This window comes from Primulina tabacum, chromosome 1 (genome assembly GCF_025594145.1).
Source record: "Primulina tabacum isolate GXHZ01 chromosome 1, ASM2559414v2, whole genome shotgun sequence".
In the NCBI taxonomy this organism is placed as follows: domain Eukaryota; kingdom Viridiplantae; phylum Streptophyta; class Magnoliopsida; order Lamiales; family Gesneriaceae; genus Primulina; species Primulina tabacum.
In genome coordinates, this window is record NC_134550.1 from 48,182,851 (window position 1) to 48,198,876 (window position 16,026).

Below are 16,026 nucleotides of genomic sequence, written 5' to 3' on the forward strand. Positions count from 1 at the left end.
AGTTGTGAAATCACGACTAGCTGTATCTCTGAACCATTGAAGGTCACACAGATACTGAATCATTTGTTCCCGTTGAGAGAATAAATTCAAGTAGTTGGATTTATATAAAATTATGATATAGTAAATTCAATTAGTTGAATTTATGATAATTAAATTTTGAGAAAATAAATTCAATGAGTTGAATTTATGAGATAGTAAATTCAAGAAGTTGAGTTTATGAATTTCTAAAATTTGAGGAGAATAAATTCAAGGAGTTGAATTTATATTATTTGAGAATTTAAATTATTAAACTCAAAAGTTGAGTTTATTAAATATGGTGGGAAGTATGTTTAAATGGGCTTGTAGGAGTACAAGTCCAACATACTAAATAATTAAAATTTTAATGGACTTTGATTAAATAATTAAATTAGTTGGACTAGTCTAATTAATTAATCAAGCCCATTAATGTTAATTAAATAGGCTCAATTATTATATTATGGTAATTAGGCCATGGATGTTTTATTTAAGTGAGAGACCTAAAAACCTAGCCTCCAATCCTTGTAGTTTTCGAAAATTCCTTCTCCCAAAGCCTCAAATATTTTGGCCACCTTGAATTGTTGTTAGGGGTTGAGCCGTCTCTCGATTTTAATCTCCAACTTTAAAATTCTTCCAAATATTCTAGTGCTATTTTGAAGAGGAATAAATCTTCTGGTCGTGGACTTGATAAAAGGATTGAAGAAAAGAGTTTCTGAAGAAAGTTCGTGGGGAATTCATCAAGAGCTATCTCCGCTAACCTCGGAATAGTTGAAGCCGTGTGAATCTTTCATCAAAGGTATAAAGTTTAAACTCCCTATGAGTGTTTAATTATAAAAACCATACGAGTGTCCAAATATATCTTGAATGTCAAGATCTAAAAATTTTAAAACTTCCGCTGCGTTTGGGCACGAGAAAACCGAGATCCAACAATATATCTGTTCGCATTAGAGAAGTGATACCAATAACTGGCAGCTCCGAAGTTTTTGATACAAGTAGAATGATAATATTCAAAGATAATCCAAGAAAATGATGAGGGGTCTGGTACCCGAAGAGTTCGCTCTAAAGCAGACGGCTCCCAAAATAGCTGGCTCAGGGGTGATCACTGGGGGTGATCATAAGGTTATCTGTGCATATGACCTCGTTGAGCAGATGTAATATCTCTATATTCGGGTTGTAAAAGCTAAATAATTACCCGCAATGCATGTTAACGGTTCTTGTGATCCATATGTAGAAGTAAAGCTTGGTAACTACAAGGGAATCACAAAGCATTTTTCAAAAAAGACTAATCCACAGTGGAATCTCGTTTTTGCCTTCTCCCAGGACCAACTTCAAGGTGGTGGATGATTTTATTGGTAAAGTCACCTTTGATCTTGTTGACATCCCACAACGTTTTTCGCCTTATAAGGAATATTGCTTGATAGATGTGAGTTTATATAATAATAGCAGTGTAAGATTGTAAATTTGTATTTTATCAGAATTTAGTATTGTGCTAAATGTTACAACATTTAAGACAACATGCAGCGGAATATTAAAGTTTGTAACACAAATTGACTTTAAATAAATACGATAGACAAGATTAAATATACTTGTGTGGTGCCTCAAGACAAAAATAATCATTAGAAAACAAATGTTACGTTTACAAAAACTAATCACTAGTGATCTTAATGAAAATCAATTTCCTCTTGAGAAAATAAATAGCTTTCTAAAACAACGAAGAACACTAAAACATAAATATGAAAGAAAAAACGTTATGCCAAAAACTTCGAGCAACAAAACCCGATCTTCAACCAACACTTGCACGCGTGTTGTCTGAAATGTCTCCAACAATTACGGCAGCACGTGCAACAACACTCTTCAAAATAGCAACGTCCTTGGAGAATATTTTTCTTTGAAATCCACGATGTGCTGAGTGTGTGAATTATCAATCAAGAAGAGGCCGCAACAATGTCCTTGTTTCTTTTATTTATAGACTTTCTCTCTCCTAGAGTTTATCTCCACAAGGAAACTTATTTCACAAGGAAAGTTGGAGTTTAATTATGAACAAAACTCCTTTTGAACATTGATACCATATCATGATAATATTTGCATAATTATCTCATTATCTAGAAAGACAAAATCTTATTAAATATTATACTCAATCAAATCAACAAGGAAAATATAATATTAGGGAAATCATTTAAATTAAGAAATTATATTTCCTTTCAATATCCCCTTTTTGCCTTTCTGGACAAAATTAGATCAAACTCATTTATCCATATTAGCTCAAGTCATCTCCCCCTGAATTCGAGAAATTTTTTCCCCCTGATTAAAATCAAGTTAGCACGGGTGTTGTTAGTTTTGTTGGCAACACTTGGGACAACACCTGCAAAATTTCATTATCAGTTCATTAAGCAAGATTACATCAAGCGCAGAGCAAAACATAAATCCTAACATACTGACAGAGCGAAATAAAAGAAGCACAACAAACATAACAAACATAACAGATAAAGAAATATTTGGTAATCCTCAATTCCCATTCCCTTCATCAGTATCATCTTCAGCTTCATTATCCTTGGTCCCCGATGATCCAGCTTCTCCAGTAGTAGCAGCAGGCCTTTGATCGGTAGTATCTCCCACTTTTTGTCAAGAATGAACACCCACTTCCAAAAGCAGCATGTAGTCTGCAACCAAATTATCATAATAGGCTATATCAGCCTTGGCTTGAAACATCTTGGACATGGCATGATCTATCTGGGCTTGGATTTCAGTTGTTGTGAGCAGTATAAATCCCGTGGGCGTAGGGGTGGCAGAAGTTCTTTGGGGAGTGTCAGAGACAGTAGGTGCTGCACGAGACTCAGACCAGGGTAGATCGACTTTCCTGTTACCTTTGAAGAGAGCAAGGACAATCTTTAGCAGTTCACTGACATCAGATGATTGCTCGACAATATCACGAATGAATCCTTGTGATTCAAGGATACCATATATAATTGAAGGAAATGGCAGCTTGGAGGACTTCATTCCGCCGTCAGCAAACTGGAGTATATTCTTGAAGACCAGCCGGCCAAAATTAAGTGTGCTAATCCCAATAGCAAACAGCGTCAATGCTTGGAACTTTGTAACCACCGTGGAGTTTGTAGGCGGTGTCCAGTTCCGGATGGCTACTTTGTGAAGCACAGAGTAAAGAGAGGTAAGGTTCGTAGCAGAGACTCGGTCTGGGTGCGCAGGGCACTGGTGAATCAGTCCACCTGTCAGGACGGAGATTACTTCGTTAAGATTTGGTTGAGGGCCTTCATCAATCTTAGGTGTATTGTAGTAGGCACTGATGATTTTGGGATCAAAATTGTACACCCTGTTGCGCACAAATACTCAGTCGAACTTGGCCGACCTCTCATCACCTACACCCGGTGATAGGTTGGAGTAGAATTCAAGTACTGGTTGACGGCAAAATGGAAGGACTGTAGACACTGTAGAAAACATACCTCGTGATTTGAGGAAGTTTATCAGATTATTTCGGAAAAATGCGTCCACGTCAACATTCCGTTCATCAACAAAGGCTCGGTTGGCATAAAGGGACAATTGTGAGAGTGATGTCGTGTATAGAACTTGGTGCTTAAGCTGCTGGTCAAATCATAGTCGTTGAAGTCAGTGTTGTCCGAAATGTCTTCAACATCTGGCACAACACTGCCATTATCAGAGGAAGCTTCCGTGCCTTCCTCAAGTATGTCATCATAGCTTTTTGAGGATGAGTCAGAAGTGCCTATGTGGCGATTCTCATCCGATTCTTGCATTATCTCATATGCAGGCTTGTCATCAGAGGGTTGAGCAGAAGATGCAGGGGTAGAGTTCTTGGCTTTCTTCAAATCAGCCAGCACTTGAGCCAAAGACACTTCGTCCTCATCAGACGAAGTTGGCTCCTTCCGTTCAGCCTGTGGTACTATGTCAGAAGAGCTTGAGGAGATCTCACCAGATGATGTAGAGGCGGACTTTTCATAATCTTTTGGCATGGGCTTTTTCTTGGCTACTAGTTCGTAGCCTGCATCATCAGAGTCGTCGTCGGAAATATTTTCTGGATCAGCAAGGGGCGTTTGAATTGGGGGCGCACCCTTGTGGCGGAATTGTTTGTTGGGCGTGAGATCGGGGTTATAGCCAGCCTATCTTTTCGATCGTCTTACCGATGGACTAGGTGGGTCGGGAAACGAATAAGCGGGTGAATTTTCAATGTCTATTGCATTCCCTGGCTCGCTTGGGGCAATCACTTCGAACGGTATGGGCTGTTCAGCAGGAGGGACTATTTCCAGAGATGGTTCAACTGCAGGTGTAATAGCCAAGCCTGGTGAGCGGGGAGATTGCACCCGTACTCCATTTTTCAGTGCACCCGCGGTCGTCGCCTTTGAATTTTCGGAAGTAGTTCAGTAAGCTCAGCGCACCCGCGGTGCAAGGCGTAGCGCACCCGCGATAAATGAACAGTGAAAGCGTGTTTTCGAGATTTAAGTGTTATAAATACAAGAGTTGTCCTCATTTCTCTCCTCACTCTCGATTTCTTAGCTCTTGGGAAAGCTAGGGTTCCATTTCCTTTCATTTGGTGCCTTTGATTCAAGCTTTTTGTTGGGTTTTGAAGTTAGAACAAGGTTATTTTGGGTTCAAGAAGCTAAGGTAAGCTTGTGGCTTTGGTTATTTCTTGGTTTTTTATGTTGGGAAATCATGGGTTTGTTGATGGTGTTGATTTTATGGTTTTTTTGGTATGAGTTTGTGATTATTGAGATGTTGATGGTTCATTACTTGGTTTATTGTTGTAGGAATTGTACCAAGAGAATAGAATCAAGTGATCCAAGTGTAGTAAGTGGAATTTATTCCCTTGTGCCCACATGATAATATATGTATGGTGTTTCAATGGTTTTAACATGTTATTCCCTCCATTTGATTCATGCTATGTATTAATACACTTTGTTGTGTATTAGAGGCATTTTATGTCTCAATTATGTCAAAGGGAATACAAAGAAAAGAGTATGCAAAGTGTTTGATTTAATGCCAAAGAGAGAGTTCAAATGATTTATTGGATTGATAGATACATAGTCAGATATTGCATGCAATTAGTTGATCAACGACCATAGGCTTATATCCCAACAGAGTATCGATTTATATCGATGGGATATAGGTACAGAGACAGAGATACTATTTAGATATCAATCCATCAGAGAAAAGAGAAATAACATCGTTATTGTTATTCATGCTATGATATTTATGTTTCAGAGTTGATGGTATTTAATGTTTTCAAAGCCATGCTTTACAGAGTATGATATGTATCCATTGTTATGTAAGAGTTCCACTTGCTGAGTTTTATACTCATTTCAGTTATTCATGTGATGCAGATAAGAGCGACGAGCCAGGACGTTGATTGGAGCCGAGGTCATATGCATAGAGATGGAAGGAAGAAGGCTATTTTGCTAGCATTTTGACATGATAAAAAATGATATTTTGTATTTTGGTGTAACACTTGATTGATCATGTATATACTTTTGATTGTAAATGTTTTATGGTAAGAGAATTTTAAATCCTTCTTCCCTCGAAGTAAACTTTTAATTTTTCGTTGTGTTATTTTATAAAATCGGTCAGAGGTGTTACAGCAGGTGTTGCGGGGTATGTTGTCGCAGTGGGGGCAAAATCTTCTGTGTGTCCCATTTTGCTTCTGATGTCATGTGGGTCGTATCCACGCCCTGCTATTGATACAAACTAAATTGCAAGTAAAGAGGAGAATCACGAAAATTGCAGAAAAATAATCATGAAATCTTGCAGAATGAATTTTTCGGATGATGAGGAGTGAAACAGTGTGAATCAAAGTGATAATTATGAAAGCATAGTGCAATGGTAAAAAAAATTCTCAATTGATTCGATCCAACGGTAAGAAAATAACGGAAGTATTCTAAGCGTTACAACTTTCCAAAATGTCTGAAATGTCTCCAACAATTACGGCAACACGTGCAGCAACACTCTTCAAAATAGCAACGTCCTTGGAGAACGTTTTTCTTTGAAATCCACGATGTGCAGAGTGCGTGAATGATCAATCAAGAAGAGGCTGCAACAATGTTCTTGTTTCTCTTATTTATAGACTTTCTCTCTCCTAGAGTTTATCTCCACAAGAAAACTTATTTCATAAGGAAAGTAAGATTTTAATTAGGAACAAAACTCCTTTTGAACTTTTATCATAATACATTTACATAATTATCTCATTATCTAGAAAGACAAAATTTTATTAAATATTATACTCAATCAAATCAACAAGGAACATATAATATCAGAGAAATCGTTTAAATTAAGAAATTATATTTTCCTTCACGCCTGATAGGCCCTTGGCACCAGAATGGTACAAGCTCAAATAAAAGAGAGGTGAAAAGCTCAGACGGGGAAATAATGCTAGCTCTTTGGAAAGGTACTCAGGCAGACGAGGTGTTTCCCGATGCATGGCATTCTGATGCAGCAGCTGTTGGCAGTGACAGAGTTTCGAAAATTCGGGGTAAGGTGTACCTTTCTCCAAGGCTTTGGTATCTTAGAGTTAATGTGATTCAATGCCAAGATTTGCCGCCAAGTGACAGGAGCAGGCCTCCTGAAGTTTTTGTGAAGGATAATCTTGGAAACCAGGCTCTTAAAAGTATAATATCTCCATTGAAGAGTGTGAATCCATCTTGGAATGATGATTTAGTTTTAGTAGTTGCGGAGCCATTCGAGGAGCCACTCATCGTGACCGTGGAGGATCGAGTAGCACCCAACAAAGATGAAATCTTGGGCAAATGAATGTTTCTGCTGAACACCATCTCTAAACGACCCGACAACAAGCCAGTATCAGCCAAGTGGCATAATCTTGAGAAGCATACAATTATTGAGGGAGAAAAGAAGGATACTAAATTTGCTAGCAAAATCACTTGAGGCTTAGATTGGATGGCGGGTACCATGTGTTGGACGAGTCGACATATTATAGCAGCGATTACAGACCAAGTTCAAAAATTCTTTGGAAATCGAGCATTGGCCTTCTCGAGCTAGGAATCATAAGCGCCACGGGTCTGTCGCTGATGAAATCTAAAGATGGAAGAGGAACCACATATGCTTACTGCGTGGCTAAATATGGTCTTAAATGGGTACGAACAAGGACAATCATCAACAGCGTTTCACCAAAATGGAACGAGCAATACACATGGGAGGTATTCGATCCTTGTACTGTGATCACGATCGGAGCATTTGACAACGGTCATTTACGAGGAAAAGATGCCAGCATAGGAAAAGTTAGGATAAGTCTATCCAACCTCGAAACGGAACGTGTTTACACACACTCATACCAAGGGGCGTAGTCAGGGAAAAAAATTTTGAACTTGTGCCGAATGATTCGATACACAATAGTGACATGAACTAGATATAAGCTACTGAAGACGCAACATTAAGATAACAACATAAGCATTTCACTTTACGAAAACTCTTGCAAAATAACTTATTATTATCGTCTCAAAATCTCAAATTAACTCAAAATAATATGTCGCAGTCACTTGAAAAATCATTGAAGAATCACTTATTAACTTATGCGTATGAACAAATTAAACATGATTTTACTTCAAAGAAAAACAGAAAATCCAGACACAACTAAAAATATACATCATACGGAAGTTAATCTCAAGTTCTATATATAACAAAAATTTAATCTTCTATGACTTCATCACTACATAAGCTAAAAAATATATACGGACTCAACCAAACCATATTTTTAATCTTTCTGCATAATAAATAGAATGAACCAATTAAGTAGCAAAAAACAATCATTTCACCTTGTGCTAACTCAATCGAGGCTCATCGCCGTACAACCTTTTTCAACTCCAAGTCTTTGCTTCCAAAATTACAGTGTATAGAGTAATTTGATTCTTCTTATGATTAAATGGGTTGAAGGTAATTTTAGTAAGCTAAGTTATTAAATATAATTATTTTATGGGTTGGACAAAACTTTAATGTAGGTTAAAATTACATATACATCATAATTACTATTTTTTTTATCCAGGTCTGGAGCCCTTTGGGGTTGCTCCGCCCCTTCTCATACCCTCTACTCGTGCTGAAATCGGCCGGCGTCAAAAAGATGGGGGAAGTTCAGTTGGCTGTGAGATTCTCCTGCACATCATATCTCAACATGCTAGACGTTGGATCGCATTTATGGAGTGTTCGAAAGGCAAAAGCAAACTTTATGAGGATAATGAACGTGATGGGAAGGCTGGTATCTGTTGCGAAATGGTTTGATCAGATAAGCCGTTGGAAAAATCCATTAACAACCATTCTAATACACATACTCCTTGTAATACTAGTCTTCTTTCCCGAACTGGTCTTCCTCACTTTCTTTCTCTACCTTTTTTCATTGGTATCTGGCGATACAGATGGAAGCCGAGGCATCCTCCCCACATGGACATACATCTCTCGGAAGCAGACGCGGTCGGGCCTGATGATCTAGACGAAGAATTCGACACGTTCCCGACGTCTAAATCATCGGGCATCGTGCGAATAGATACGTCCGTCTGCAGAGTATCGGGGGGCGGATTCAGACTGTGATGGGGGACTTGGCGATGCAGGGGGAGAGATTCGAGGCTCCGTTGAACTGGAGGGATCCTAGAGCATCGGCATTGTTCGTTGCCTTTTGCATGGTTGCCGCAATTGTGCTATATGTTATGCCGCTGCTGATGGTGGCGTTGATGGTGGGTTTCTATCTGTTGAGACATCCTAAGCTGAGGAGCAAGGTTTCGCCATTTTCGACTAATTTCTTTAAGAGGTTGTCTGCAAGATCAGATTGTATGCTGTAATTTATTTTCTCTTTTTTAAAGACTTTCATGGCAGTGCTGCTAATTAATTATATCTATTCAAAATAGAGTATAATTGATTATCTAAGCTATTTTATAAAATTTTCATGGCCGTTATTGCTAATTAATTATATATATTCAGGCAGTGTCCATTATTGCGAATTAATTATCCTTATTCAAAATAGTGTATTGTTAAAAATTTTAAGAATATTTGAAAAGAATTGTTTTAAAAATTCGAGCTACATAATCTGACTGCATGCAATCTAAGATTTTACTAAAATATGTGTGTAATTATTTTATTGCATGATTATTGCATGGATATGTGGTTTGGTTCATGGTTTATTTATAGTTCATGTAAACGGAGATCAGAGATATTTAAGAAAAACATTTTTAATTATTTTTAATTATTTAATATATGGTTTAATTAAGTGAGAATTTTGAAAATGGGCCTTGGTTGGGTATTTTTACTCGTCAGGTTATATTTTTAATCGGTACGCAAATTTTGGCAAGTCGGAGGACATTTTGAGGATTCGAGCAATATTTTAAAAAACGTACCTAAACGAAATATTTTTCGGGAGTGTTATTGCACTTGATGGGTTGATTTTATTGCTTAATGTGCCCAAAAACCTTTTAACTCCTTTAATTATCATTATTGACCTATTAGCGTATAATTATATTAACTTAACACTACACAACTAAACCCTAACCCTACTCTCCCCAAGCTCTTGCCCGCCCCTCCACTTGCTGCAGCACCTTTTCGAAAAGTCTCCATCAGCAAACTACCGAAACCCTCCTAGTTTTCAAATAAAATCCTTCCCTCGTCTCTCCGGTGCAAGTTCTACGCATTGGTATCAAAGTTTTCGAACGTAAAAAATGCAAAAACACGCCATAAATCTTTTTTCCTCATCATTCACGCTATTTCATGCTGATATGTGTGTGTTTGCACGAGGAATGCATAGATACATTATGTTGGTTCGTTTTTGCAAAGGTTTTGTCATGAAGATGCATATTTTCTTTTTCAACTCACAGTTTTTGTTCTCTTGTGAAAAGGGCTGTCGATCTGTAAGTACGAGACTGAGTGCCTGAGTGCCTTTTCAAAGGAAAAGGTGAAAATTTATAAAAATGGCACTGCAACAATCTGTAAGTACGAGACTGAGTGCCTTTTCAAAGGAAACGGAGGTGGCTATCAAAATGGGAATCCACAGATGGTTCTTCAAGATCTTCAAGATGCGACATTAAGATCACTTTTATCATCCTTGATGTAGCGTTGTGACCCACCTCAGAGGAAGTTTCCACTCGAGAAGGGTATCCTACCTCCTTGGTGGCCAACAGGGAACGAGGAATGGTTGATGAGATTGGGATTACAGTAGGGTCGGGCACCCCTATATAAGAAGCCTCGTGATCTGAAAAAGATGTGGAAAATTGGGGTTTTAACTGCTGTTATAAAGCATATGTCGCTTGATATTGCAAGGATTAGAACTATAATTAGGCGATCATAGTGTTTGCGAGATAAGATGACTGCTGAAGAGAGTTTAATACGGTTAGGAGTTTTGATCAGGGAGGAGTCCTTAATTCGACAGCAGCCTAGCAGTGATAATGGTTTGTCTAGCATTAATGAGACACCCTCGAAAACTCGATGAATTAAAAAGAAACCTTGGTGGACAGTGATAGTGATTATGATGTTCATCGTGTGGATGATGAGCTGGGATCCATTTCATCCAAAGATGTTAGCATAAATGAAACTGCAGATATTGAACCTTCTCCGGTTCATGTGACACCTGATCTAATCGAAGCGAAAGTACATTCATCGGAACGGCCACAGAAAAGAAAATGACCCAAGTTAAGAAGTCCTCCTAATCAACTGGCAACACCATCTCTCAACAAGCATTTGGCTGAGGATCCAGAAGATGTGGTAATGAGCGTAAACCACCACGACATATAGATTTCTGGATACTTTATGAATGAAGGCCAGACAGCAAATAAAGGAATAGTAGCCACGAGGCCTCATGAGAATAATGCTCAGGGAAAATCCTGCTTATTGGAATCGGATGTCGACTTTTTTTGCTCGTTTATTACTACAAATGATGCTCCCACAAACGTGTCATCAGTTAATGAACCCATGTTATTTACAGCGACTCCGAGTGCTGACCTAGTACCACATGGGTCTCATAATATTCAACTGTCCGGAGATTCTAGATCACATAACATGCAAGAAATTACTATTTTGCTAGAAAAAGGTCATAATTTTGCCTTGATCCAACAATTTCAAGGTCCAGGCATGCATCATGGACCAGAAAATTCTTTATGGCAACCTAGACCTCAAGATTCAACATTGCAACAGAGTTTCTTACATAACCCATCAACTGACGTTGGATCGAGTCAGCATGGACGTATGCCCGAGCCAGCTGTCATTAAGATGCAATATGGACCCGTGGATATCAGTTTCCCTTTATCAGTGCTGCCATCCAGAAATGGTAAAGAAATTTCTGGACAAGTGTTCCAAAATTTGTTTAAAGATTCATCACCGCATGAACCAGATAGGCATGTTGACTCACAATTCTCTTCTGGTCTCAATTACATGCCATCTGAAGACACAAGATATAGCCCATTCGGTCTTCCTTTTTTATGGCGCCAGTTCATCAGATACAACTGACTTTGACTTTTATGTTGATGATGATGCGACATCCAGCACTAATTTGCTGAATGGATGGAGTACTTTGCGTCATAAGCTTCGAACATGTGCATCTCCTTGCGTATATGGTTATGCTATATATTTTCGCATGCCCAGGGAATTGTTTTCTAGTTCAAGCATATGTTCTTGTGTATTTTTCGGATGTTTTCTAACTTTAAACTATGAATATAATTTTCTGTTGTGTTCTTTTTCCTAGGCTTCTACGCTGATACCTTAATAAGCATAATCATGTCGCCATATTTTTCTGTAACTTTTTGTGATTTTCGAGACCTTGGATTGTTTGTAAAGTGCTAAAAAACTGTAGTTATTGTTAATATCAAAACACAATTGAGTGAAGCATTTCCCTTCATTGTTTCGTTCTTTTGGACATTTGATCTTGTGTGATTGATATAGTTTTACTCGTTCGCTATGAATTAAGACACGAGCACAAAAGTTGAAACAAGATAAGCGACGAACATGTTATTGTATGTACTTGTTAATCATTGTATTTATAAAGAAAATGTTTTTGCAGTTGTACTCATAAAATGATCCAGTTTCTTCAAAATTTCTTGAAAATGACTCCATCCATATACTACTCACTTAACCACAGTCATACAATAGTTCAAGATTCCTGATTTTATGTGCTAAAATGATATTTATACATTAATTAAGACACTTTTAAACAACCAAATCATCAATCCATTGAAAATAAGGGGAGTGTATTGGTTATAGACTTTTAATGACTTTTATGGAGTTTAAAAGTTTAGAGGTATTCAAACTGGACTTTTATATACTCCATAAAAGTTTAGTGGTATTCAATGTAAACTTTTGTAGAATTTTAAAAAGTCATGTGGTATTCAAACTTGACTTTTAAAAACTCTACAAAAGTTTATAGGTATTCAAAATGTCAATAGACTTTTAATGACTCTATGGAATTCTATTAAGTACAAGAATTATAGCATAAGGTACAACAATAAAATGTCAACAAAAGTCTTTGATTCAACCTAAAAATTTGGATGTACATTTAATTGAGAAATCTCCCAAATTCAATACAAACTTTCATTATTTTCTCATCTATTTATTTTTCCTTTTATTTGTACTTTTTAAAAACATAATTAAAATTTAATTTTTTTATTAATTAATATATAAAATTTTATTTTTAATTATTTTCTTTAATTTTAGTTAATCTATATATTAAATTATTGTATAAGCAAATTCATACCGATACTATACCAAAATTTTCGGTATACCGAACCAAAAAAACCTTACATTTTAAAAAAATTTATAATTTATTGTTTTAAAATATTATATATTTTAAAATTTTTGTATATTTTTCCGGTATTAAGGTATATACCAAAATTTTCAAATTGGGTATCGTTATCGTACCGAAAAATTCGGTATTGTTATCGTACCGTATCGAAATCTTCGGTATACTTAAAATTCGGTAAATTCAATATTTTTTTGTTATGGTAATCTCGGTATACCGAAAATTCGGTATTTTTTCCCACCCCTAACAGGGCTTGTATTGGCATGTGCTATATTACAGAATTTTCTTTGAAAGAAGTGTCAATTTGATGAATTTCAAATTGAACTAGATAATGAAGCTCAATTGTCTTCATCAGCACAAGTTAATGAAGGTGACGACTTTGATCAGTTATTTAATACTCAAAAACAACAACGAGCAAATGCTAATGCATGGAGGGATATCATAGCCAATGGAATATAGAACGATGTTGATCAAATTGTCAGTAATGATTAGATTTTTTTTATGAAAGACTACTCATTATTTTGAGTGTTCTTTTAATAAAATTTTATTATGAAATTATAAAAATATTATTCATTAATATGTTGAATTGACATAAAGAATTGAAATTTTGATTTCAATAAATTGGATAGTTCATTTGTCGTTTTTCACAAATTAAATTGATTTAACTTTTAAGTAAGTAAAATTCATTTACCTTCATAAATAAAAATAATAATTTAAAATTGAAGAGGTTATCTATGTCCAATAATTATTTTAAAAAAATTAATAAAAAATAAATCACAATTATAAACTACAAAATTCACATAATTCTATGAAAAAATTTACAAAAGTCTACAAAAATCTTGAAAAAAAGTCTATAAGAGTCTATGAAATTTGTTTCACAATTCTATGAGATTCCATAAAGGTCAATAAAAATCTATAACTCCACAAAAGTTCATCATTTAAAAAAAGTCATTAAAAATCTTTGAAAGTATAGAATGAATACACCCCCCTAAATAAAATTTAGAACTCTAAAAATTTCTAAAATTTAATTGAATTCCGTAAACTAATTGGTTATTCAACATCAACACAAAGCAACGTGTATAAGATTAAATATTTTATTTTTAAAAAGAAGCATAGCACTGGTCATTTGAATCCATATGAGGAAGCAAAATGCATGTCACAAACAGAGGATTTTAACCCCAAAAAACTATACAAGTTCTTTCAATCCATGAAATAAAACCCCATCAAAGATGAGGGAGTATGTTCCTTAGCAACATAAGTACTAACCGAACGACAATGAATGAGAAAAGAGGGAAGAGAAAAATATGGAGGTACCGAATCAGGTATCGACCATGTCACTCCACCAAAAGCTAACAGAAAAACTAGTTGCTAGAAACCGCAGATAGTGCCACCATTTTGGGGGAATGTATAACATTTCTCCTTCCTCTAGTATGCAATCAATATCCAACACCTACTGAAACTCTTGCCTGTCAATGTCATCTAGATCAACCTACAGACAAGAAAATCACCTTTTGAGGGAACAAACAACAGAAACTTTTAATAAAAAGAAATGAATATACTACATGCAAGAACAAGATATTACAAAATTAGGCAAATTTATAAAAATCGCAGAGCACGGAAGAAAACTAGATGTTCGAGCAGGGTTGGATCAAGCAGGCTACCTGACTGGAATTGTTAACCATGGATTCAGAGTGAGGATAAAGCTCTTCAAAAACTGAAGCAGGGTATAGTCGTACGTACTTTTTCCCGACAACCTACAGAGAATACACGATCTCTCATTAGAAAGAAAAACGCGAAACATAAAACAATATGTTAACATGAACACTGGATAGCTTGACTATTGCTTGCAATAGCCTAGAACAGTGACTATCAAAAATCACAAATCACTTTTCAACACAAAATGAACGAAATTTACATGTTCTAGGTAATTTTCAATAATTCAACCGAAAACCCTCTCAACTAACAAAAACAAACACAACCTACATGGAGAGAAGTCAAGATAGTGTCCACCTTATATCACCACCAGCTTTCATCCTCGGGAAAAAAACAACTCAGCAATCTAGAATAGGAAACAAGTATAGGTCTGTTTTGGTGAAAGGTACAGACTCATCAATACCAAAGCAGCATTAAAGACTACACCTTCCATACCTGATCAAGTATATTATGGTGTGGATCGTGATTCAATGGAGTCACTGTCCCAGGAGGGCCAAACCAATCATTAAGTGACCTGATCTCCCCACCACCGGCAAAACAATAGTCAGGTATAGAAATATCATGCTTCAGTCCTTGGAATCAAACATGAAAAATATTTAAGATGGTCTAACATTGATTTATGGCATCGTATAAAGTTTTTAGCATAAAAATGATACACATACCTAATCAAACAACTGGTGCTGAGCTAAATATTTCACATTTGCAAAAGCACAATCAATGGATTGAATCCTTTCAAGAAACTCGGAAAATGTTATTAATTCTTGTTTCCACTCCTGGTTTAGATAGCTCTTTCTATCTGCAGGGGTCCGACAAAAGACAAAAATTGTCAACGAAGAAGAGAAAGTCAGAGAACAAAAAGGTGATAATATACTGGTCTTATAGCGAATCTAAATTACATTTTCCTACTATTTCGACATTATAGGATGCAATATCATCACAATTGCCCATTGTTGAAAGAGTTCACTGTTAAGATTATGGACTTGATTCTAACTTTACGTTAAAAGTTAGCTCAAAGAGGAGGATTGCTCAAGTCTATATATACAACTCCAAAAAAACTTAATTCAACCATTGTTGTAAACAATTCCTTTAATACCCATAAATGAACAACTGGAGCATGAAGTTTACAAAACATTAGCAAGTGGCTCATAAGAGCAGTGCAACACATATCGGTAAGTCTAAGCTCTGATACGCCCAAGAATAAATAATTGGAGCGTGAAGTTTATAAAAAATTATTGAGTGGCCCAAAAGGGTATAGTAATACATAACGGTCGTTCTGGACTCTGATCTCATGTTAAAATGATGGACTGAATCTAATACCATGTTAAGATCAAATAATTTGGTCTAACTCCACCTCAAAAACTAGCTCAAGAGGGAGGATTGTCTACATACATAGATACTTCTCCCAAGAACTTAATCGGTATTTGACATCTAACATCGACAATAATATGAGAATTCAGTCAAGTAAAATCAAATCAGAATGCTCTCATATGCACGAGAGGGAAATTGAAATTATCATGAGAAATAGACAACAATGCAAAGTTTCGAAGATACCTCAACTGGAA

The 16,026-nt window shown here is 36.2% G+C and overlaps 2 pseudogenes; both read left to right on the forward strand.

Moving 5' to 3' along the window:
• The first annotated feature begins 950 nt into the window (after window positions 1-950).
• On the forward strand, window positions 951-8,816 carry LOC142545482 (FT-interacting protein 3-like; annotated as a pseudogene).
• A 948-nt stretch (window positions 8,817-9,764) lies between these two features.
• Window positions 9,765-11,674, forward strand: LOC142510873 (ETHYLENE INSENSITIVE 3-like 3 protein; annotated as a pseudogene).
• Window positions 11,675-16,026: the final 4,352 nt, after the last annotated feature.